This window comes from Cryptomeria japonica, chromosome 2, assembly GCF_030272615.1.
Source record: "Cryptomeria japonica chromosome 2, Sugi_1.0, whole genome shotgun sequence".
NCBI classification, from domain to species: Eukaryota; Viridiplantae; Streptophyta; class Pinopsida; order Cupressales; family Cupressaceae; genus Cryptomeria; species Cryptomeria japonica.
In genome coordinates, this window is record NC_081406.1 from 500,230,555 (window position 1) to 500,256,520 (window position 25,966).

Genomic DNA, 25,966 nt, shown 5'->3' on the forward strand with positions numbered 1-25,966 from the left:
TCCTACTATGGCGATCCCATAGGTGTATGTCGATAGGTTGACATGGAACATGAGTGACTCCTATTGGCATTTTTGATGATTATGTTGTGATTGTCATTGATGGACACACACTTGCTATGAGATCACTTTTTGTATGTATAAGTTAAAGCTCAACCGGTATTTGTTCAAACCAGTATGATGTATTATAGTCTTTAGACTATCAGTGTTTTGCAAAAAGTGTTTACTGATCTCAAGCGGTATGAAGACCCCAAGCGGTTCGAGGATCTCAAGCGGTACGAAGGAACAAAGCAGCATAACTCATATTTCCCAGTCTTCATTTTTTCAAACAGGCAACCGGTATTTTTTTTAAACCAGTATTTTGTTTGAACCGGTAATACTCTATGATGAGTTACCAACTGACATTTTGCGATGAGTTACCATCCACCGATTGTTTTGTGGTGCCGACACTCTAGTGGTGCTTTTTGTGTCATGTTACCAAATATGGCTAGATGCATTGAACCTAGGAAATTGTGTTGAAATCCTATTGGACAAACATGAAATCAGATTCCTTTATAAGGACATCATGTCTAGGGTTTTACAGTTTCTAGGGTTTAAGGTGGTTGATGAGTTTTTGTAAGTGTGAATAAAGAAGAGAAGTTCAGGTTTGTGAGAAAAGGAGAGTGTGAATGTGTTGAAGAATGAAGTAATTCTAGAATGTATTAGGAATGAGCTATCAAGGATCTAATTGTAGCATCGTAAATTGTACGCACTTGCTAGGGTGGTACAATTTCACACCTAGTTTAGCTCCCGCCTTGGCGCATCTTGCACTTTGCATTGCATTTCCCCTTTAGCACTTAATTAATTAAATTAATTAGGTCTAAGGTTCTATTTCATCATCTTCCACATCATAAAGTTGGGCCCTTTCATTAAAGTGTGCCCATTTCATTTTATTCTTCTAATACATCATTTAATCTAAAACCCTAATTAGGTCCTATTTTGAACTTGGGGGCTTGATTTCGGGGGTCAAAACATCTCGAAATCACTTGTAACTTCAGGATTCTCTCTAAAATCATCATATCCGACTACCCTGAAAATTTGGTGAAAAGTTGCTAGGACCATGGCACTTGGAGTGCACACGGTCCTGGACATTTTTCTCAAAATTTTAGGAGTGTGATCCAATCATAAAATAAAGCTTAACCCCAAGAAATTGGCGGGAGATTCAATCTCTAGGTTGGCCAAAAGTTGAAATTAAGACCTAGGGTTTCATATATAAGAGCTTTCTTTCTTCATTTGAAAGGATCCATAATTTTGTTTTCAGGGACCTTCTATGCAGCGAAAGAGCAGATCTTTGAAGAACATTCAACATCCATCCATCAAGCATTCATCAATTTCATTCATCCGTTTAGGGCTTTGAAGGCATTGAAGAGCAATAAGGGATCACCGACTGAAGATTGGCTTGTACCCCTCCCTTGGGGTTGGGTATGATTTCATGTTGTTTTCATGTCTTTGCATAGGCCTCATTATATCATTTGGATTCATGCTTTAGATCACTTTGCATCTTGATTTTGAGCATTTACATTATCATTTACAAGCAATTAGGGTTTACTTTCTAGGTTGCTCTAGTTTGCTTACTTGCATTTTAGGATCTTGCACACACACAAGGTCTGCACACACATTACTTTTATAATACAACTTGGCTATTCATGGAGGTGGAAATCACCAAAGTGGGGGTTTGACTAAGGCAAAACCCTATATAGCCACCCACCACACCTTTTCAGATATAAGTGCAGGTTTCAGAATTCGGACGACGCCGCAAGTTGCAAATCCGACGGAAATGGACTGAGACAGAACTTCACACCAAATTCCAACCCAGAAAGCTAGGACAGGGGTGTGGGGTACCCTGGTCCTACCAGGACAAGGGTGCTGGGTGCCCTAGTCCCTCTGTCAGACAGCAAGTTTTAGCATTCCCGACAGCTTTTTTAGGTTGCAAAACAACAGTTTCAGGAGCAGTTTCAAGGGCAGAATCAGGACAGTGGCGCCTGCACCCCCGTCCTGAACATTTTCACTCAAATTTTAACTTCAGGTATGCATCTGCATTATTGTCTTGTCCTTGTGTTTACAGCTTTCCATTATTTAATCTCAATTCTGCAATCTTGTTATTAGTTCATACTTGTACTTTAGGGTCCGGAATCGAACTTGCATCATTTAATCTTTCGATTACAACAAAGGAATAGAAACCCTAATAGGTAGCCCGTGGCTCTCTCTTCCACAAAAAGAAGTAGCCAATTGTGTGATACCTATAGGCTCTTTCGTATTCCACAATGTGTGTCAAAAGGTAGGATTAGTGCATGTTAGCCTAGTCTCGCTTTTTCCCCTACACATTTTGGTGAACCTGACGTGAATCTATTATTGCTTTCTCTTGCATTGCATTTGTTAGATCTAGATCTATATTTAGTGTGTTTCATTTAAGTTTCATTTTCATTAAAAAAAAAGAGAAAAAAAAAAAAGGGAAAAGAAAGAGTGTGTTTCTTTGTTTCTTTGCATTGTGTGTTTAAGTTTTATGCAATTTTTTTTTGTTTCAAAATGTCAGATTTTTATTTGCAAGATGTTCATATTTATGATGATGTATGCAATTATCTTGATCATGAGTATAGCCAAGATGAATTAGATGAAGCTTTAGATGAGTTTTTCAACCCTAAAGATACCAAACCTTCATTTTACCAAAAACTCATAAACATTGTTACTATGCCATTTCAGTGTGATGAGAAAGATAAGTCAAATGATTCATCTCAAGGGTACATTCCTATTAACTCTTCCACTAAATATAGTAACATGGTTGTTTTTAATGATCCCCTCTATGAAGAGATGTCTCCTTTTGAATCAAAAGATAAACCTTTTAATCGATATGATCATTCTTTGTTGGATGATGCTCTTGATGACTTTGTGGCTTTATCGAAATCTTTAAACAAGAATAAAACTTCTAAATTAGTTAACATGATAAACCGAAGTGAGCATAATAAGCCTCTCTTTGAAGTCCAAGGTGCTTATCCTTCTCCCACCTTTCAAGTTCCTAAATCACCTCTCCTTACTGTCCAAGGAGGATTCCTTTCTTACTCCGAATAAACCTATCACCATTGTGCAAGGAAGAAAACCTATAAGTCCTTATAGTTATGCCAAGAAATTAACTAGAGAGAGTTATCATGCGGTTGCTCATACTTATAATACCAAAAATAATAGGCAGCCTAATCCTCCTCCATTTACTCTAGTTTCTCTTCCTAATCCTCAACCAATTCTTTCGCAAGCTCCACGTATTTCACAAGTTATGGGTAAGGAATCTAATCTCATAGAGCAACTTAAAGCCACCCCTGCTAAGATATCCCTTTGGGATTTGATCCAAACTTCTTCTGCTCATCATGGAATGTTACAAGATGCCTTGAAAGATTTGAATGTTCCTCCACCTAATACATCTAGTAATATAGTGTCTTTGATTAACTCTGTGATGAATCCCAAAGCTCAAATTGTGTTTACTCAAGATGAATTGCCTACTAGTGAAATTCAACATCAATATGATCCCTTGATGATTGTGGTTATCATAAATGACACTGTTATAAGATGAACACTGGTAGATAATGGCTCTGGCCTTAATGTGTGTAGCATTAATTTGTTGCATAAGATGAATGTGGATAGATCCCTTATTGAGCCTGACTCTCGTCCCATTCAAGGCTTTGATAATGTGGCTAAGTCTTCATTAGGCATTATCACCTTACCCATCATAGTGGGACCTGTTACTGTGCCTACCCCTATCCATGTTATGTCGAGAAATCTAACATACAACTTGTTATTAGGGAGACCTTGGATTCACAGTATGCAAGCTATCCCCTCTACATTGCATAGACAAGTTAAATTTATTTATAACAATAAGACATATACCTTGATAGGTGATACTAATTTTCAAGCTTGTTTGCAAACATCTACTTCTAAAGGGAGTTCTTCTAAACCTTCCTCTTCTAGTGATGACTCTTTAAACAAGATACCTATGGATGAATCATCACTCTCTGATGATCAAAACTCTTTGGATGAGTCTGAAGTTCTTGAAGAAGATTCTCCTCAACCTGAATCTACACATGAAAAGGCTTTTGATCCTAAGAAGGTTCTCATAGAAGATGATTGGGGATCTCTTGACTTTAATCCCACCTTTGTAGGTGAGTATAGGGTTCCTCCTAGGGAGCTTAAAGTTAAAAAGAAGGAAGAAACTAAAGATCAATCAACTTTACCTGAACCTATGAACAATAATTTTGTGGCCGCTTCTCAAACTTCTTCCCCTCACACCTCTAATTCTAAAGAATTTGATTCTTTGTCTTATGAAAAACCTCCTCCTCTTTCAGAAATGGCTGATCGTTATGGTCATGGTTTTCATATTTTAGCTAAGTATGGGTATAATGGAAATGGTTGTGGCACTCACGAACAAGGGATAAAGGTTCCTCTAGGGAATAATCTTTATGATGAGACCTTTGGACTTGGTTATAATCCCTACAAGCCCACTAAAGCTTCTAAGAGACCATGTATTAGTGTTAATGTTATTTCTATGTCTCTACCAATAAGACACCCTGAGTATATTGATGGGGATCCTTTGTGTGCCTATGCTTTGGATGTGTCTCCTATCGATGATGCTTTAGCTGAGTTCTTGGGAGCATATGACACTCTTCCTCATTATCATCACAATAGGGGATTTCCTTATTGTTTGAACACTGAAGCTTATTTTGGAAGAGAGATTGATAATGATGAGATTGTGGAAGAATTCCCTCAGTTAAAGGATATTCCTCAACAAAGTAATCTTCTCATAAGTGACAGCATTGATGTTAAGATGGATCCTTGCAATGAAGAAAAAATTATTAAAATTGGAAAGTGTTTGGATGAAGAAGAACAAAAACAATATGCAGATTTATTGCATGAATTCCTTGAGATCTTTGCTTGGACATACTCTGACATGCCTGGTATAGATCCTAAGATTGTTACTCATAATATTGTCTTAGTTCCCGATGCTGAGCCTGTGAAACAAAAGATTCAAAAAATGAATCCTAAGGTAGCTCTGCTTGTTAAGGCTGAGATTGAAAAATTATTGGAGGCTGGATTTATCCACCCTATTGATTATTCCCTGTGGATTTCAAATATTGTCGCTGTGGCTAAATCAGATAATAAAATAAGAATGTGTACCGACTTTCAAGATTTAAATAAGGCTTCTTTAAAAGATGATTTTCCTCTCCCAAACATTGACATGATAGTTGATTCTATAGAAGGACATGCTTTATTATCCTTCATGGATGGTTTTTCAGGATACAATCAAATTTTCATTAATCCTCAAGATCAATTCAAAACTGCTTTCACCACTCCTTGGGGTACGTTTTGTTGGGTAATGATGCCTTTCAGACTTAAAAACATTGGTGCAACTTATCAATGAGCGATGACCCTTATCTTTCATGATTATATGCATAAGATTTTAGAAGATTATGTTGATGATATTTTAGCCAAATCTATTCTTCATATAGATCATATTAAGATCCTTCGTCAAATCTTTGAAAGAATTCATAAATATCACATGCGCTTGAATCCCCAAAAATGTGTTTTTGGTGTGGATAGTAGAAAACTATTAGGATTCATAGTTTCGCACCATGGGATTGAGGTGGACACTAAGAAAATAGATGCTATTGTCAACATGCCACCTCTTAGAAATGTTTCTCAACTCAAAAGCTTACAAGGAAAGATTCAAGCAATTCGTAGGTTCGTATCTCAACTTGCGGATCGTACTTTTCCTTTTACTCAACTTCTCAAAAAGAACATCACTTTTCAATGGAACGAAGATTGTCAACAAGAATTTGAAGATTTGAAAGTATATTTGGCTAATCCTCCTATCCTTCAACCTGTCGAACCTTCTAAACCCTTTCTTCTTTATACAGCTGCTTCCTCTCATGCTCTCACAGCATTATTGGCACAACATGATAAAGATGGTAAGGAATGTCTGGTTTATTATATAAGTCGTACCTTACTTGATTATGAGACCCGACATTCTACGATAGAAAGACAATGCTTGGCTTTGGTGTTTATGACTTAGAAATTGAGACATTATCTTTTAAATTCAAAAGTCCATGTCATGGTAAAGTTTGATCCTTTGAAGCATCTTTTCTCTAAAATTGATTTATCAAGACGCCTAGCTAAGTGGGTTATGATGTTAACTGAATTTGACCTTAAATTTGTTTCACAAAGAGAAATTAAAGGGCAAGCATTGACCGATCACTTAGTTGAGGCCCCTTCACCTTTCTCCTTCCCTAACCCTGAGTCTTTTCCCGATGACTTCATTCTTTGTATAGAGAAAGATGAAACTTGGGAGTTATACTTTGATGGCTCTAAGTGTCGTACGAGATCGGGGGCAGGTGTTGTTCTAATTTCTCCTACAAAGAAATCCATTCCCTTATCTTATTGTCTCAATTTCCTATGTACCAATAACATTGCTGAGTATGAGGCTCTTATAGCTGGAATAAAGGCAGCCTTGGCTTTGAATGTAAAGCACATACATATTTATGGAGATTTGCAATTGATTATAAGACAAGTAACAAGACAGTATCAAGCAAAACAAGACAAATTATCACAATATAAAGACCTTGCTATCTCTTTGTTACAAAAATTTGATTCTTATACCATGGAACCTGTTCCTCGAAAAGATAATCAACATGCGGACACAATGGCATGTGTGGCTTCTCTTGTATCTTTAGAGGACCCTGTGGTTGATCTTAAATTTGTCATTCACAACCTTATTTCTCCAGCTATTGTAGATGATTCTAGCTTGGTGACATGTTGTGACTTTATAGACTCAGATGAATGGTATTCGCATATCGTAAGATACTTGACCGATGGTACCTTTCCTGATTCCGCTAGTAGGAACACTAGGGCTAGAATCCGCAAGCTATCTACTAGATATATCATTCTTTCTAATGTTCTTTATCGAAGGGGTTATAACGGTCTTCTCCTTCGTTGTCTTAACAAATCGAAAATCCCTATTGCTCTTGAAGAGGCACATTCCGGTACCTATGGGGGGAATTTTGGAGACAAATCCTTGGTTCAAAGATTGCTTCGTATGGGATACTATTGGCAAACTATGCGTAAGGATTCTTTCTCATTTGTTAAGAAATGTCATCAATGTCAACAACACAATAATCTGATTCATGCTCCTGCCCAAGAAATTCATTCTCATGTAGCTTCTTGGCCTTTCTCTGCATGGGGGTTGGATCTCATCGGTAAAATCTCTCCTCCTTCATCTCAAGGACACACTTTCATTATAACCACAACAGATTACTTTACAAAGTGGGTAGAAGCTGTTCCCCTTCGCTCTACTACTGCTGAAGTGATTTGTCAATTTCTTCTAGAAAACATTATTTCTCGATTCGGGATACCTTCCACTATAATCTCAGATAATGGGACATCATTTAAGAACAAGGACGTGAAGAAATTCCTTGAGAAATATCATATCAAACATTGATTTTCTACACCATACTATCCTCAATCAAATGGTCAAGCCGAATCATCCAATAAGATAATTGAACAAATTCTTCGCAAAACCATGAATAAGCATGGTAAGGATTGGAGTACTCAGTTAATCTATGCTCTTTGGGCCTATCGAATGAGTGTACGAATTGCTACAGGAAATACCCCTTATAATCTTGTTTATGGTGCTGATGCTATTATGCCTTTAGAGTTAGAGATTCCATCACTTAGATTTTCTCTTAAAGGTATAGTAGATGATGACTCTTATAGAGAACAAAGACTTCAATAGCTTGAGATGCTTGATGAATAGCGTATAAATTCTCTTGAGCATATTCAAGCATATCACAAAACTCTACAATCAAGCTATAATGATAAGGTTATTCAACATTCCTTCTCAGTAGGTGACTTAGTTCTCTATGAGAATCAGCGCAATGTGAATACCTTACTTGAAGAAAAGGGAAAATTTAGTCCTGATTGGCTTGGACCGTATATTGTTATTGAAGATTATGGATCAGGTGCTTACAAAATAGCGGATGTAGATGGTATGCATCTTAAGGAACCTATAAATGCTATGCACTTGCGTAGATATTATGCTTAATTCCTCATTCCTTATCTTTCATTTAATCTATCTTCTTTTCAGTTCTTGAAAATTGGGTAATATGTTAGCATATCTTGGTTAGAGCAAATAGAATTAAATGATATTGTGTTTAATCTATATTGCTTTGTTCTTGACAAGTGTGTTTCTTTACTTTATAGTTTGTCTTGAATTCATTTATGTAAATTGCGAAAGATTTACATTTCCATTATGCTGGCATATTATACAATATCTTTATGTGTTAAGTAGAATCGTATCATGTTGTGTTTAAGTTTAAAATTAAATCACATTAGTTATATGATTCTTAGGCTTAACACATATTTCTTCTCTATCATCAATGTAGTACTTGATTAAATATTTTATTTTAATTAAGTCACACATGTATCAATTTAATCATGGAGCATTGAGAAATCAATCACATGGAAATTAAATTCAGAACATACATGTACATCTACCAAATGTATTAACTTTAATCAAAATATACATTGTTTTAGACATTAAAGATAACACGTTTGAGACAAAGAGAAGCATGTATATATATGTGTGTGTGTGTGTGTGTGTGTGTGTGTGTGTGTGTGGATCATGTTTTTATATACAAAAGTAGGTCACTATACATCCAAAATGTGACCTATCCTACATCATGAGATCATCCCCCATCCCTAGGGCTAGTGGCTGGAGAGTGACGACTAGACGCTCCCTCCTGATCCGGCCATGAAGGTGGACCCATAGGTGTATAGTGTGATATAGACCGCGAATGACTCCGAGAGGAACTCCTACGATCCCTATCCATAAGGATCACATGATACGAGGTAGCCTCAACCTGAGTTGCCGCTAAGTCACGCTGTGCCCACTGAAGGTTCTTTGATAGAACTCTCTCTCTCTCCCTCCATATTTCCACCTATACTCAAAATGGGGAAAACAAGTCCTCATGCTGACCCGCATTCCCCTAAGGACTATAAGCAACCTGTGAGGAACTAGGGATCTGTGCCATCATGGAAATATCTGTCACTGCTTGCTGGATCAAGGAAAGCCACTCCTGCACATTAGCTATAGCAGTAGAATAGATTTTGTATTAGTACCATTCTATATCATCAAAAAATTAATCAATCAATATAAACCTACTATACCTGGATCTCCCTCGTGCCAGTAGGGATCATGATATGGTAGCATTTGTGATTGGGAACTACTAGGCTCCCCACGCTCAGATGATCTATGCACAATGGGTACAGGCCTTCGTATCATCTCATGTTCCCCCTTTGAGGGAATAAGAGGAGGATCCAAGGCTATGGTATCATCTCCTGAATGGTGGGGAGCTGCATCTGACTCCTCCTCATCATCTCTATCATCCTCACCCTCATCTACATCCTCACCTGCATCCTCCTCTCCCTCCTCCTCCTCCTCAGCACTAGGCTGATCTCCTATGGGTGGATTAGGATCTCCTTCCTCCTCCAATCTGGATTCTTGATCCTCATCTCGGTCTCCATGTCTCCATGGACTTGGATGGCCTGTCGGGTAATCTGGTGGAAAGATAGGCCCTGGGTATGTCCTCACAAACCATGAGAGATACCTGCGCTATGCTCTGGGATCTATAGAGTAATCAGTGACCACATCCTAATCAGACCCCTCTATATCTGTAATCTTGATATCATCTATCGTAGGTCTCGCTACTGCTCTGGGTCTAGGAAGGACTCGTGAGTGTCGAGTATAGATAGGTACGTCGGTTGGAACACACTACTCTAGCCCGAACTACCTCCGGACTCGGTCAAAGTAGAATGGGACTATGATATGTGAGTATCGTCCTCTCAATAGGTGGTTCCTCTGTAAGCATGCTAGCTGCCTCTCCATTCCATCCTGTAGCATGCGACACTTGCAATTTTGACTGCATTTGGGTCTTCACGATGGCGATGCAACACGGAACCTGAATGGAGACCCCAAAACTTGCTCACGACACTAAAAACTGCATTTTCTTGCACCCTGGCCTGAACCTCCTTTTCACCCTGCTGTCCCAGGAGGTGGGACCAGAGTGCCCAGCAGCCTGGTCCTTCAGGACTAGGGTGCCCAGCGCCCTGGTCCCTGGTCCTATTTTGGGCCCGGTCTCCTTTGGGACTTCGGGTCTTTTTGTTTGCAATTTGGAAAATAAACTTTCCTGGTCGGCCTAAGGTCGGGAAAATCAGTCTATTAACCCTAATTGACAAGTATATAAACTACATTTTCCTCTCTCATTCGATATGATGGAAAAGGCGTGGAAACTATACTCAAACATTCAAGCATTCAAGCATTCAAGCATTCCTTCAAGAAATTGATCATTCTAAGTCTCCATTCAAGGCTAAGTGTTGCATTTAAGACAAGGATTCAACCATTGAAGAGGAGATCACTTACTACATACTACAACATACAACAAACAACAACATCTATACCTTCGCACATAAGGATACAAACATCCTTACAACAAGGTATTAGTACTTGTTTTACATTACAAACATTTACATTTACAGCATTTCTCATTTCTTGGTTAATTCCAAAACCGGGGTTTGACCTAAAGGCAAACCCCTAATCCCTAACCCCCCAATCATCTTCGCTTTTCTATGTGTAGGTTGCAGGTACGCGGCTGAAATTGAAGATCTGGAATCCTTGTGCAGAGACGAACAGATCCCCCTTCATTTCGTGGATTTTTCGGAGGACCGTGTGCACTCCGGGCGCCATCGTCCCGTCAACTTTTGCTCAAATTTGCAGGACAGCGCCGTATCAACATTTTACTGCTAATTTCAGGTCCGCAGCTTCATCTTATATCCCTATCTTAGTTTATAAGCGAATCTTTCTCACTTTCTATGCATTCTTAGCTTAATTCTTCTATCAACATTCTTTACAAAAGAGGGTAGCCTTGCTGTCTTAACCCTTGAAACTCATTTAGAATCCAATCTTGCATTGTGTGGGATTGGATCTTGTGGGTTTCAACCCCTCTTTTGAATGTAAAGTCTCCCAAGTGAAAACCATCAACCCTAGCGACCTCCCTTCTCTCTCCTTGGAGTTCGAAGAGGAGAGAACAACTAGGGTTCGATTGCGATTTTCCGCTATACATTTTGGTGAACCCGACGTGAACATCCTTTCTGACTATTCATGGTTAGATCTGAAAATTGGATTCCTTGATTACATTTCCATGTTTGATCTTTTGCAAATTTTAGAGGTTGATTGCATAAAAACCCTAAATTTTCTTTTTAGTGATTGAGCTTGCGAAATGTTTAATTATTAATGCTTGTTTCAGATCTGCCCTTCTATTACAAATTATCAATTCATATTTGTGCTTTAATTCTGAAAATTAAGTGGTTAAGTGTCAAAACCCTAATTTTTGAAACCCTCTTGATTCAACCTTTGTCTAACAATTTCACTGATCAAAACATCTCCAAATCAGCTGTAACTTTGGATTCCGAAATAAAATCACAATATCTTTCATCCCTGAAAATTTGGAAAAAAGTTGCGAGGACCGTGTGCACTCCGAGCGCCATCGTCCCCGACATTTTTTTCGAAATTTCGGGAGCTAGATCTCACTGTATTTTTCTGCTAAAATCCAGAATTTTGGCTAATTTTATCAATTATAACACTTTCAAAATTACAGTCAAAGTTGGTCTTGTGATTGCTTGGATTAAGGCTCCTAATCATTCAAAAATTGTTGAAATTGAAATTTTGTGTCAAAATTGTGTTCTTACTGTCTTAAATTTGAAAAGTGTGTTTGCATTCATTCGAAATTTTCAGTGCTTCATTCAAATTCTTGCAATTTGTGACTTTTGAAATTAAGTGCTTAATTACAACAACTTTGATTTCGGCTTTCAAAATTGAATTTTGCGTGAAATTGAGTCAATTTTTAAATTTCAAAACTTGCATTGCTTTTGGTATTCCCTCTAAAATCATAAAATTCAAAATTTCAGTTTCCCTCTATTTTTCAAAATTAAAATTTTTGCATTTTTCGACAATCTTGGTAGGGTTCAATTTTGAGATTGCAACTTTAATTTGGCTTATCTACAGATCATAAAATCACTCAATTTTTTCAGGTTAGCTTTAAAATCATCATAACTTTCATCCCTGCAAATTTCGAAAAAAGTTGCGAGGATCGTGTGCACTCCGAGCGCCACGGTCCCTGACATTTTTTTCGAAATTTCAGGAGATTGCCGTGATTGCATTTAACAGCTTAAATCTAGAAGATTGGCTGATTTTACTGAAATTTGCTACCTCTAAAATCAAAATCTTCTCTCCCTCTCTAGTGCATGAGTTTTACAACAATAAGCCCTACTTACACTATTCTTGTTAGATGAAGCCTTAGAATTAAGTCTTTCCGAGGTTTAATTACCGAGGAGATGGAACCTAATTTGAATAGCCTTTTTAACGAGGACATGGGTAATTCCTCTAATCCTCCTAATGATGAAGAAGCTCTCCATGAGATTTCTGTAGAACAACTTGCGAAATTGGATAATCAATTTGACGATTTTCGACAATGGATGTCTCAAGAATACCCCGATAGTCAAGCTCTTCCTTTAATTGAGGGTCTAAAACGTATGATTCAAAGTGATAAGAATGGAATTGATATTTTGCGTGGTATTGCACACATTGTGGGTTTGAATGTGATGCCTATGAAGAGTTGTGCCGAAACTTTAGGTTATACACAACCTCCCACTCAAGTTAATCATTCTATTCCTTTGACAACTTCTATTGCTAGCATACCTACCTTTACATCAAACATAATGGCTACTTCTATACAAGATATTCTGCCTATGATCACCAGTCATGGGGGCAATCCCTCTTCTTCAATTAATCCTATTCCTTCATTCAATCCAACTTCTTCATTCATTCCTTCAATGAGTGTTCCTATTACCTCTCCGCAAATGAACATGACACAAGGGGGCAATTCATTTAACCATTCCATTCCTCCTTGTAGTATTCCTCTTGTCCAATCCTCTCCTATGACTAACTATCATAGTGTCCCACCACCTTACTCTTTACCTTCTTTCAATAACATAACACCTCCATCTCAATCTAACACATCTAATATGAACTCTTCGACTGAAGCGACCATTAACAATCTTGCACAAACTATCTCTTCTTTACAACAACAAATTGCCTCTATGAATCAATCTAAGTTTAGTGTGCCCACATTTGATGTTGCGAGCCCACTTTCTCTTGACATTTTTCGAGCTATCCCTCCTAAACATGTCGAAATCCCGCATTTGGAGCTTTATAATGGTAAAGGAGATCCTCTAACACATGTTAAGACTTTTCAAACCATATGTACTGATTTTGCTTATGACCAAAGGTTGCTTGCAAAACTGTTTACTAGAACATTAAGAGACAAAGCCCTACAATGGTATTGCTCGTTGCCTTCTTATTCTATTACTTCTTTTGAACAACTTGCAAATGCTTTCATTCAACAGTTTCAAAACAATATAAGTCCTAAAGTTACTTTGATTGATTTAATGCATTGTAAACAAGGTGTTAAAGAAAAAGTGACTGATTTCATTGGTAGATATAAGCATTTGTATGCTCAAATTTCTTTTCCAGTTCCTGACAATGATATTCAAAGAATCTTTATTTCTAATTTACAAAAAGATATTCGAGACAAACTTCTGTTTTCTGAGTTTACTTCTTTCCAACAGTTGTGTGCAACTCTTCACAATTATCAACTGACTGTGAGTCAAATGGAACAATCACATCCTATGGCTCCGAGTGATAAGGGTGATAGCAGTCAACAACCATTTGGAAAGTTTAAATTGAACAGAGATTCTATCAAATTCAATGAAAACATCATCAACAACCATGTGAATGCAGCATCAGGTGTGCCTCCTATTTCTAAGTTTTTCAAGAAAGAAAGAAAGTATACTCCTTTGAATGAATCATTGCATAGTATTATGAATAAGTTATTGGAACAAAATGTGCTTACTCTTCCTCCTATAAGGCAAATTGATCCTGCAAAGATTACTTCACCTTATTTTGATAACAAATCTTTTTGTCAATTTCATCGTCAGCCTGGGCATGATACTGAAAAATGTTTTTCTTTAAAGGGTAAAATTCAAGATTTGATTGATAATAATACTATCTCTGATTCCGGAGTGAATGATAAAGGCAACACATCTGTAGCTCCTCCTAACCAAAATATTCATATTTTTACTGATCCATTACCTTCTCATACTTCTCATACCTCTAATGTGATTGAGACTAATGATTCCTCTCTCTCATCTGATGGTCTTGTGTCTATGACTCCGAATGTGATTAACTTTGTAGAGCAGCAAGAAAACCCTAAAGAACCTTCCATCACATTTGACTCTAGTGAAACTATCAGGGCACCTGATGGTCCTTTATACATAGTTGCAAAATTCAAGAGTACACCTTGTCGTGGAGTGCTTATTGATCCTACTTGCATGGTTAATGCTATTACTGAAGAATTTCTCTTTACTTTGCAATTGAATCAAGTGATCTATGACAAAACAGATGTGGTTGTGAAATTATTTGATGCATTTTCTTCTCCTGCAATTGGTTCTATTACATTACCTATTGAGGTCCATAACAAATCTCTTGATGTGAACTTTGCTATTATTCCTTCGTCCGAACAATTTCGTGTGAAGCTTGGCTATCCTTGGCTATCTTCCATGAAAGCTATTGCTTCTCCTATACATAAATGTTTGAAATTTCCTCATAATGGTGAAGTTGTTACTGTCAATCATAGTCTCTTTAAACCAGCTGAAAGAACTTCTAGTGTTCCTATTGATTACTTTTGGCCTAAACACTTCCAATCTCTTCCTCCGCGAAGTGATCATCTTTTCAAATCTTATCAAAAGTGGAAAACAGATATGATCCTATCTCTAAGCGAACCTAGAATACCCAAACTTGATATTCCTATCGTTCTTGAGAAGGAAGTTCTTCCTTTGAAAGATAAAACTAATGTCTTTCCTCAAGAAGATTCCCAACCCATCCCCATGGATGTGACTATGTCTATGCCGAATAAACCTTCTAAAAGTAGACCTATACCTCCTCATCATGATGGACTTGGTCTCCTTCCTAAACCAAATATTCCTCCTTTATATGGAGCAGTTCCTCCTCCTTCCTTTTATAGAGAGAAGAGACCTTCCTCTCCTCCTATTATCCAACCTAAGAGACCACAACCTAAACACCCAAGTAATAAGGATGAGAACATTCCTCCTCCTCAATCTTCTCCACTTCCTACTAAGACTAGACGAAATCGTTCTGCACGTGAACGCCGATGAAAGCGTCATCTTAGAGCTCAAGCAGCTGCTTCTCAAACTTTGCAATCTCCAAAAACACCTTCAACAAGCATTATTCCATTTTCTCCAAAATCTCCTAAACATAAGATGCATGATGGTCTTGATCCTGTATGGGTTAAAGATCCTATTTTTATAAATCTTGATGATGCTATAGAAGAAAATGTTATTCATGATGAACATGTTACTCCTCTTGCTTCTAATAGTGAACATGAACTTGTTGATATTGATAACCATTTATCCAATGAATTTTCTAAAGCACTTATCCTAGCTCCTAGACAAGAACAATGTGGCTTGGAACATGAACATAGCCCTTGTTTGGATCTTGTGATAGCTCCATCTACTATGTTGGATGTTCCTCCTCTAGCGTGTTCCCTGCCTTCCTGAAACATTGATCAGCAAGATCGGGGGGTAGATGACGTGCTAGACTAGTTACATTAGCATAGCAGATTCTCTCCTCCTCTCTTCTGTTACTTCTTCTATGTGTTATTCTCATTCTTCTATTTGTTGTCCTTGGTGTTGTCTACTAGAGGACGATGCAAAGCATTGAGATCTCTTTTGGTCTCTCTCATGTTGACTCAAAAGACACATGTGTTCCCTTCTTCTAGGTGATCTTCCTTGATTGGGGAATGAAGAACAATTATGCATACATATATATGATATACATGAATTATCATATAGCATACTGACCCCGAGGAAAGCGAAGTCACCTCATGCTTTGTGTTTTGTGTCTATTATCCTTGGGTTTATCTCACACTTGGGGGCTAAATCTTTGTGATAACGTGCTCCTTTCCCTTCTCATTTCTTATGTGTATCACTACCTTAAAGCAATCACCCCCGTTGAGGTGTGTGTGATCACTTTAACGTAGGGGGGCATACACCCTGTCTATCCCTTCAGGATACTTGAAAATTTCTTGGCAAACTTAGCTTTGCCTTGAAAATTTTTGGTATTTCTTTTGCATGACTCATAGTGAGGGAACCTTACTACTGACAGTCATGGTTCTCCCTCATGATCTTCCCTTTTACTTTGTCAATCGAAGTCGTAAGATCCTTAGTCCACTGGGGGCTTGGTGTGTCTTGCCTCCTTGACGTGGTGAAAGTCTTTCAATGTTGTTTCCTTGTACTTTACTAGAAGTATGAGCATACATACTCCTGCTAAAGTGGGGGCTAAATGTAGCATCCTAAAATTGCAACACTTGCAATTTTGACTGTATTTGGGTCTTCACGATGGCGATGCAACACGGAACCTGAATGGAGACCCCGAAACTTGCTCACGACACTAAAAACTGCATTTTCTTGCACCCTGGCCTGAACCTCCTTTGCACCCTACTGTCTCGGGAGGTGGGACCAGAGTGCCCAGCGCCCTGGTCCCCCAGGACCATGGCGCCCAGTGCCCTAGTCCCTGGACCTATTTTGGGCCCGGTCTCCTTTGGGACTTCGGGTCTTTTTGTTTGCAATTTGGAAAATAAACTTTCCTGGTCGGCCTAAGGTCGGGAAAATCAGTCTATTAACCCTAATTGACAAGTATATAAACTACATTTTCCTCTCTCATTCGATATGATGGAAAAGGCATGGAAACTATACTCAAACATTCAAGCATTCAAGCATTCAAGCATTCAAGCATTCCTTCAAGCAATTGATCATTCTAAGTCTCCATTCAAGGCTAAGTGTTGCATTTAAGACAAGGATTCAACCATTGAAGAGGAGATCACTTACTACATACTACAACATACAAAAAACAACAACATCTATACCTTCGCACATAAGGATACAAACATCCTTACAACAAGGTATTAGTACTTGTTTTACATTACAGACATTTACATTTACAACATTTCTCATTTCTTGGTTAATTCCAAAACTGGGGTTTGACCTAAAGGCAAACCCCTAATCCCTAACCTCCCAATCATCTTCGCTTTTCTGTGTGTAGGTTGCAGGTATGCGGCTGAAATTGAAGATCTGGAATCCTTGTGCAGAGACGAACAGATCCCCCTTTGTTTTGCGGATTTTTCGGAGGACCATGTGCACTCCGGGCGCCATCGTCTCGTCAACTTTTGCTCAAATTTGCAGGACAGCACCATATCAACATTTTACTACTAATTCCAGGTCTGCAACTTCATCCTATATCCCTATCTCAGTTTATAAGTGAATCTTTCTCACTTTCTATGCATTCCTAGCTTAATTCTTCTATCAACATTCTTTACAAAAGAGGGTAGCCTTGCTGTCTTAACCTTTGAAACTCATTTAGAATCCAATCTTGCATTGTGTGGGATTGGATCTTGTGGGTTTCAACCCCTCTTTTGAATGTAAAGTCTCCTAAGTGAAAACCATCAACCCTAGCGACCTCCCTTCTCTCTCCTTGGAGTTCGAAGAGGGGAGAACAACTAGGGTTCGATTGTGATTTTTCGCTTTACACATCCCATCTGTGCATCCATAGATATGGTCTCCATACTGTCACCTCAGCTATCAATCTATCGAATGTCACTCTCCAATATAGTAGATCCCCAAATCTCCACTCGCCGGTAAGTGGATAGGCAAACACCCTAGGTTGCTCACTAGCCGCACTCATCGGATAGCCGACAAGCCTGGTGCATGTGAAATGCTCAAATACCCACACCTGCAGAAGTGTGCATGTCATCAAGCTACAACACTGTCCAAACACATACTCCTCGAGGTCGTGATAGAGATGTGCAAGCATACTCTGACCCCAAGCATATACTCTCCTATGTCTCTCCATAGCCTTGATGCACCATGTGAGACCACCATGCATGTGCGTACCTCACCTATTAGGGCAGACGGCTAGTGCAATGATGGTAATCATAAGATGTCTCACAAGGGACACCTCTCCTATAGGATGTAAGAGCCAATTGATCATGATGCGACCTCTAGTCTCACTCGGTATGACTCTCCCTATGCAGTATATTTGCTCCCTCTGATAGTCCTCCACTGACCGATCAGTCGCATATATCATGGTGGCTCCTCTGATAGGTAGGCAAAGTATGTGGTACACATCCTCAAGTGTAACCGTCATCTCTCCTATTGGGAGATGGAATGTACATGTGTCAGGATCCCATCGCTCCATAAGTGCCATCAACATCGCAGGATGGAATCGAATGGCCGGCATGAGGATCGCATACCATAAACCCACTATCGATAATGTATCCCTCTCTGCCTGAGTCAGCTGGGAAATCTGATCTCACAGACTGCGAAGAATCTACCCCGCAGTATGCTCTCTCATGTATGGAAGACCCTGCAATGCAAAAACATCAGTATAATCAGTACTCAATCATCAAAATCATCTACATGAAAAGCGAAAACTGACGAACATCAAAAGCTACCCCTTGCCAAGTCCTGATTGGGACCATGGCGCCCTGAGAGGACCATGGTGCCCTTCAGGGACCATGGTGCCCTGGGAGGACCATGGTGCCCTGAGAGGACCATGGTGCCCTTTAGGGACCATGGCATCCTGAGAGGACCATGGCACCCCACAGGGACCATGGCACCCTGATAGGACCATGGCGCCCTGGGTGGGACCCAGGGTTAGATTCTAAGGCCCACATTAGATCACAGAAACTCAAAGTCAACAGAAATGCAGAAGGTCAAACTCAAAGTTCAGTCAACTCACCTCGTCCAGTGGCTCATCACCGATCATGGCCTGTCGCATGATCTCCATCCTTGTAGGATGCTCTGGTCGTCGTGAAGGCATGATGATGGCTATGTGGGCTCCGCTGCAATGAACAATACTCAGAAATCAAAAAAGTGACAAATGCAATAGTCACTTTCAAGGTATATATTTTCATTCCTTTACCTTTAATTTCAAAACCCTCATTTTCCTCTATCACTCATTTCATAATAACTTGAGTTTGGGAGATGCGATTTTCAAACCGTTTGTTGTGTAGGAATCATATTTTTGTTCCCTTACTCCCGGGATGTTCCAAAATGTGCTTTGATGAAGCCTCTTCAGTGAACATCTCTCATCAATAATCTCTCACACAATTTGCCGTAAGTAAACATGCTATCCTATTTCACCTCCCTAATAAGCAAGCTGAAACAGGGGGGCATATAGCTACTCGCAAATTTCATCACTTTTCTTAGTAAGCATTAGGTGATTTTGTGATCTAATGTGTGTTTTGTAGGGTGTAGTTCCTAACTGTGTATTGCAGATACCACTAGGGGCTTCGTTCGATAGACTTATGGATATATCCTTTTTCAAATAATGTTTACTTTCCTATACTTTAGCTTGCATATGCACGTAGTACTCATATGACCGCTAAAGTGGGGGCTAAATGTAGCATCGTAAATTGTATGCACTTGCTAGGGTGGTACAATTTCACATCTAGTTTAGCTCTCGCCTTGGCGCATCTTGCACTTTGCATTGCATTTCCCCTTTAGCACTTAATTAATTGAATTAATTAGGTCTAAGGTTCTATTTCATCATCTTCCACATCATAAAGTTGGGCCCTTTCATTCAAGTGTGCCCTTTTCATTTTATTCTTCTAATACATCATTTAATCTAAAACCCTAATTAGGTCCTATTTTGAACTTGGGGGCTTGATTTCGGGGGTCAAAACATCTCGAAATCACTTGTAACTTCAGGATTCTCTCTAAAATCATCATATCCGATGGCCCTGAAAATTTGGTGAAAAGTTGTCGGGACCATGGTGCCCAGAGTGCACACGGTCCTAGACATTTTTCTCAAAATTTTAGGAGCGTGATCCAATCATAAAATAAAGCTTAACCCCAAGAATTTGGCGGGAGATTCAATCTCTAGGTCGGCCAAAAGTTGAAATTAAGACCTAGGGTTTCATATATAAGAGCTCTCTTTCTTCATTTGAAAGGATCTGGAATTTTGTTTTCAGGGACCTTCTATGCAGCGAAAGAGTAGATATTTGAAGAAAATTCAACATCCATCCATCAAGCATTCATCAATTTCATTCATCCATTTAGGGCTTTGAAGGCATTGAAGAGCAATAAGGGATCACCGATTGAAGATTGGTTTGTACCCCTCCCTTGGGGTTGGGTATGATTTCATGTTGTTTTCATGTCTTTGCATAGGCCTCATTATATCATTTGTATTCATGCTTTAGATCACTTTACATCTTGATTTGGAGCATTTACATTATCATTTACAAGCAATTAGGGTTTACTTTCTAGGTTTCTCTAGTTTGCTTACTTGCATTTTAGGATCTTGCACACACACAAGGTCTGCACACACATTACTTTTACAATACAATTTGGCTATTCATGGAGGTGGAAATCACCAAAGCAGAGGTTTGACTAAGGCAAAACCCTATATAGCCACCCACCACACCTTTTCAGATATAAGTGCAGGTTTTGGAATTCGGACGACGCTGCAAGTTGCAAATCCGACGGAAGCGGACTGAGACAGAACGTCACACCAAATTCCAACCCAAAAAGCTAGGACAGGGGCGTGGGGCACCCTGGTCCTGCCAGGACAGGGGCGTTGGGCGTCTTGGTCCCTGGGACAGTGGCGCTGGGCGCCCTGGTCCCTCTGTCAGACAACAAGTTTCAGCATTCCCGACAGCTTTTCAGGTTGCAAAATAGTAGTTTCAGGAGTAGTTTCAGGGGCAGAATCAGGACAGTGGCACCCGTGCCCCCGTCCTGAACATTTTCACTCAGATTTTAACTCTAGGTACGCATCTGCATTCTTGTCTTGTCCTTGTATTTACAGCTTTCCATTGTTTAATCTCAATTCTGCAATCTTGTTATTAGTTCATACTTGTACTTTAGGGTCCAGAATCGAACTTGCATCATTTTATCTTTCAATTACAACAAAGGAATAGAAACCCTAATAGGTAGCCCGTGGCTCTCTCTTCCACAAAAAGAAGTAGCCAATTGTGTGATACCTCTAGGCTCTTTCGTATTCCACAATGTGTGTCAAAAGGTAAGATTAGTGCATGTTAGCCTAGTCTCACTTTTTCCCCTACACACTAACCAAGCAATTTTTGCTATTTGCTAGATCACTCACTTGTCGATTCCTCACATCTTTGACAAGTTTGAAGCCCTTAACCGAGTAGGCCCAAAAATCCTTTTGTAAATCCTCTAACAAGGTGGTTCACATCTGTGGATCTAAAATCCTCTAGCAAGGTATTCTTTAATTAAACTTATCTCCTAACAGAGATTGAGATTCCTAACAGGATCTATTCTAGTAAAGAACATTGTATGACCTTAACCGGTCTAACCTTAACTAGTCTGGTTCGTATTCTGCAGATAGTTACTTGTGAGTTTCATCTCACTGTGGTTTTTCCCATTTGGGTTTCTACGTCAAAATATCTTGTCTTATAGTGTTTGTGCTTCTGTGGGTGAATGCATTATTTGCTATTTGGTTTGCATGTGTGCTAACCGGTTTGTTTGCTAAACTACTTTACCGGTTTACTATTAGAATAGTAAAGTGTTTAAGTACATTGATTTTTGGCATACTAATTCACCCCCCCTCTTAGTATTCACCAACTCCTTGATGAGATCCCCCTATCCCTATCCATCATGATCCCTCTATATATCATCAACTCCACTCGAGCCTTCATGAGCTCATGTTGTAGTCACTCCCTCTCCTCTCGTCCAAGCTCTAGCTCCACACTAACAACATCAAAGACATCCTCATGCCACCTGACACTCTATTAAGATTTGTGTGTGATCTACAAGGATTGTGGAATTTGCAATGATGTGAAGATATCACTAAGTATATGAAAAATAAAGTCACACCACCCCTGCAGTGCTAATTATAAAGAAGGAGAAATAATTTGTAATGCCCCTACCCTAGTCGGACTTGTAAAACCTATTTGACCTTGGTTGACTTCCTATGTGGCATTCTTGAATGGTAGGTTAACCATGATGCAATGTGTAGTTTAGATAATATAAATAATCGTGCATACCTATTATTGTGCTCTTGCATCGATTCTTGTGTAAATGTAATTGTTTCCTAACTCTTGTGATAAATTTCGAGCAAACGCCTTCATTGAATATGTATATGTATATGTATGCTTGTGTAATTCATGGGTGCAGGAGATTGCAGGTACAACACCGCCTAGGGTGAGGTTCATCTCCTTCGGGATTCGCAGGTTTGAGTAAACCTCCTCCATCCTCAGAATTCGGATTTGGGGGTCATAAAACTCTCATCTTGCCTTAGCCATGGTTAGGTGAGCATCATGTGTGTGGTTCATGGGGCTTTCTTTTCATTGGGTTGCGTGTCATTTGATTTGGTGGACTTCCTCAGTTTGCGTGCTTTGTGCAAGGTAAGTGGAGTTTGTTACCCTAAGTATTTAATTAAATTTAATGAGTAGGTGTATGCATTAGTAATTTAGAAATTTAAAATAGGTAGTTTCTTTTATATGATTAATCGTTAATTTAAAGAGATCGCTTTATTTATATTTATAGCAAGCTTAAGCATTTAAATTGAAATAATGTGTTCATTTACGCATTAGTAGTTGAGAAAATTAGAATAAATAGATTTCTTTCATGAGATTAGTCATTTATTAAAAAGGTCGCTTTATTATGTTATAGCGAGTTAATTTAATAGTTAATTTTAAAAAATAACAAATTCAATGAGTTATGCGTTTTAGAAAGGAAGGATTTAAAGTCATTTGGGGAATAGAAATAAATTTATCATTTTTGTATTTTGGAATAGAAAGGGTAAATTTTATTATTTAAAAGAAATTATTATTTTCTTTACTTGTAAAGTTGATATAGTATAAAAGATTGATTTTTGGACATTTAAATTAATTTAAATACCCTACCCTTGTTAAATAGTTCAAAATATAAATGTTGGCTAAAGTAATATGGAGAAATTAAAATTAGAATTAAATAAGAAATCGAGGCATTTTAATTTTAATTAGAAAAGAGATAAGATGTATTGAATAGTGGGAAAGGAATGATTTTCCATTCTCATTCTCTTTTATTTTAAAAATAAAAATGCCTAAATTCAAAATTGAAAATTAGGGCAAAAAGGGGGTTTCTCATTTTAACCTAGTTTTTGGAAATATTTTTGGGGGTTCTTTCCTTGGGTCATCTTTTTTGGGGGAAAAAAAAAAAAAAAATGGTTTTGGAAGGGAGATTGGAGATTTTGGAGAAAGATGGAGTTTTACAGTAGCAGATTTGGGGGCTCATCATCAACAATCCTTCCAGAAAAGCTTGTTGAGGTAGGAATCTCTTTTGTATGTTGTTCTTGCAATTTTGGTTTTCAGATTTTCCATTGTTTGCCCATGAGTAAGTTTCATTGTAGAAAATTGTTAAAGATTAGCTTTGGTTGGATCTTTGTGTGAGAAGAGAGCTTCCTTGTCCCAAAGATTTGCTTAATGGGAGGGTTATTCAACAATTTCCTCTATTGTTTTGAAACCCTTGACATTTTGGAAAAAAAAATAAATGGGTATGTGACTGTGATTTTCTTTCAAAAAAATGGGGGATTGCTGGAAAATGTTTTTAAGTTTGTGTTTCAGACTGTGTGGACTATTTTGGTGAGTTATTTACCTTTTTATCAATACTTGCATATACTATTTAAAAATATATATATATTCAATGAGTAAAAATAATTTTTATGAAAGTATTTCATGACTGGGAAGATTTTTTTTTGACTGCACATTTGGGCAGTTTTGTTTGGATATGTTATTGTTCTTTTTAAAAGAATTTTTTTTTTAAAAAAAATTAAGAAAATAAAATTTGGTTTTAACCCATGGCTGGGAGGCAGTCGGTGGCCACTGCTACCAGTGGGTAGCAGTGCTACCAGAGGTAGCGAACTGCTACCAAATGGTAGCAGCACTACCAGGGGTAGCGGCCTGCTACCATTTGGTAGCAGCGCTACCAATGGTAGCTTGGGCTGCCAAGGGGGGGGCCACGTGGGTGCCCACATGGGTACCTTCCCTTTTCTTTTCTTGAACATTAAAAAAAAGTTTTTTATTTATATTTTTTTTATTATTATATATAAATTGTTAGAAAAAAAAAAGAATATATATATAAAGAAAAGAAAAAAAAATAAAAGAAAGAAAAAAAAAAAAATCAAATTAATAAGTGAAGTTAAATTTAGTTTAAGAGATTTTAAATTTAGTTCTTTTATATTATTTAATTTTAAATTCAGTTTCTTTTATATTATTTAATTCCAGTTTATTAAATAATATTTGGATTTAGATAACCAACACTTAGTAAATCCATACTTCATTACAAGTTATTAATTTCATATTGATTATGTCATGCTCGGGTTAATACACATTATTAACATGGGCAGAGTATTAATGGTGGATTAATGTGAATTTTTAAATAAAAGTTAATCTACCAAACCATAAACTTGATCGACATTAAAGGTTTAAAACGATATGGTAAACGAATACCTCTACCAGATAATGCCTATGCAGATTTAAATTTCTATAATAAAATTTGGTTATGTAATGGTAAGACTTGATATGCTAGTGTTTGGTCATAAGTCGGTCAAGCCCCTAGTTAGGGTACTGTCAGACAAGGGAATCTAAGTTTGTGTTTTTTCTTTATGGTTCAATTTGATCTGCTTCTAAAAGGGATCACTATGTAATAATCAATCGAGGTAGATGTTGTATAGTGGATGTGTTCGCCTAAAGGGCAGAGTTGTAAAGGACATGTAAATTATGTATTCCTAACGATATCAATACCAAAGGGGTCTTGCAGATTGAGCAGACCCGGAGATGTAGCCCTTTAGTGGTGAACTCTGAGATCATATCTGTGTTATGCGATGCCTTGTCTCTTTTATTTCATACTTTAAGTTATCATGTATGGTTGTTATCTTGTATAAGTGTATGGTGGGAATTTAATGAATTTAAATCAAAGTGCATAAAAATTCATCTTGATAAATGCGGTAATCAGGTTCATAAAACATGGTAAGTAAGATTATGGAAAAGTGTTTGGTTTATGTAATTAAGGGAAGTAATGGTGGAAAGAATCTCATTAGGATACCATTATTGTTTTAGCTTGATAAAAGTTGGTAAATTGAACGAATGTGAATGGGTAGCAAAGTTGGAACTAATGTCATAATTTTCAAATTGAAATCTAAAGGATGAACATCATATAGATATCTACCTTTATATGTTAGTAAATGAGTAACACCATGTTAATCATGTTTTCACTATATTGGATGAATTTGTTTAGTTATTTCATGTTTTAATCTCAACAAATAATCTTTACCAAAACTAACTTGATAATTGGGTGGAATCAACTATTTATCCATAATTATAACCCTATTAAAAGAATCCCTTATGATTGCTAAAATTGAACTAAAATGGGAAGTATTGGTATAGTTATTTATATCTTAATCTTAGTAAATGTATTCTTTCATATTAACTTCATTTAACTAAAAAGAGTGACATGCAATAAGATAGTTATATTCAAATCCTAAAGGGAGAACGTCACTATGAACTTATATTTTAATCCTGTAACAATGGATAACATCTTGCTAACTATATTTTAAATTAAAGGATGAACTCAATTGTTCCTAATACCTTTTCACCTTAATGAATTTAGTCCATTTATTAGCATTATTAAAACTTCAATGAATGAACCCTATGGCTAATTACATTTTATCCTCCATAAGAGAACTACGACTCTTTAGTTTGGTTAT